Source organism: Triticum dicoccoides, unplaced genomic scaffold (genome assembly GCF_002162155.2).
Source record: "Triticum dicoccoides isolate Atlit2015 ecotype Zavitan unplaced genomic scaffold, WEW_v2.0 scaffold160645, whole genome shotgun sequence".
NCBI classification, from domain to species: domain Eukaryota; kingdom Viridiplantae; phylum Streptophyta; class Magnoliopsida; order Poales; family Poaceae; genus Triticum; species Triticum dicoccoides.
The window spans coordinates 1-1,303 of NW_021214908.1; the positions used below are offsets into that span (position 1 = coordinate 1).

General features: G+C 48.3%; 1 long non-coding RNA gene across 1 annotated transcript; it reads right to left on the minus strand.

The window, feature by feature from the left end:
• Positions 1 to 112: 112 nt before the first annotated feature.
• Positions 113 to 916, minus strand: LOC119344239. The gene is made up of 2 exons (XR_005166516.1): positions 768 to 916; positions 113 to 470 (listed from the first exon to the last, which is right to left on the minus strand). It is a non-coding gene; the product is annotated as an uncharacterized LOC119344239 (long non-coding RNA).
• Positions 917 to 1,303: the final 387 nt, after the last annotated feature.

Sequence of the window (1,303 nt, forward strand, 5' to 3'; positions counted from 1 at the left end):
CATTATGCAAGGGATCAATATCAGGCCATCACAATGGAGAGGAATGCTGAACACAGGGATCCCATAGGGATGAAATTCCTTTCGGAAGATAAGCTCCGCACACTTGCTTTCCCCTGGCTGGAAGCTGAAGATACTGAGTAATCTAGAACACGCCTTCCGTCGGTCCTCCTGATACTTGCGTGGCACGAGGACCATGGTCGACCTTGTTCGCTTGGAAAGCTCCAGGTGCCAGCGCACGAAACTGATGCTGGTTAATGTGGTGCGCCATGACTTGCAGACGGTTTGGAAGCGCACAAGGGACTTCACAGGAAGAAGTACGAGTATCTGAAAGAAGATTATATCATCTGGGATGAAGCTGCTACTGCCGGAGGCTAAAGGTGCTGATTCCGGCGACATAGCCATCCGCCGGGGTCGTTTAGGAATCGGCGGCTTCATATCGTTGTTTCCGGTCAACATGAATTGGCCGTGCCCTGCGTATTCATAGGCATATATAGTGGTCAGATAAGAGTGCCTACTAATCCGACCCGACTCGGAATTTGTATCCAAAGGAACCTCGACTCCTAATAATGACAAAACAAACCACAAACGAGTCGAATAAGGACCAGGAAAAACAAATCATTTTGCTAAGCTATAATCGAATTTGAAAAAATGTATCCTATGAAAAGAATGATTGAAATTTATAAAACGAGAGCAGATGCAGATGCAGATCTACACCGGCCTAACTAATAGCAAAATCAATAGGAAAGGAGAACAGAAGGGAGGGTAACCTGGACGATAGCGCCGAAACGAACATCACGGTAGAACCCGTCGGCCGAAAATCGGGATTGAAGGAGGACAAGAGCTGGCCGGTCCCGTCATCCCTTATAATTTCACGTGCTTAGCCGCCGCCCCTGCGTTCTTGCTAACCCTAGCCACAGTTTTGGGATAGACCTGAGTGGGCCTGGAAGCACATGGGCCAAAAATTCTCTCTCAACAACGGCCCTTTACCACGTTTCCGAAAGTGACCTCCTATATGCCGCATTTTGCTGCCACTCAAAAAAAAAATATGCCGCATTTTGCGGCCAGGTCGCGCAACGCACAGGGGGCATGCGATGCTCTAGCCACTGCGCCAGGCTAGCTACTCTGAAAGAATAGCAGCGGCAGAGCAGTTTAAATAAACTGCCGCAGCAGCGAAAAATAAAAACCAATTCAGCCCATTCCATAAATTAAAATTTGTGGGCAAGGGATCGAACTCGAGTACTCTGGATAGGGAAGCGTGTCAATGGCCACTGTACTATCTACTCCCTCCGTTCGAAATTACTTG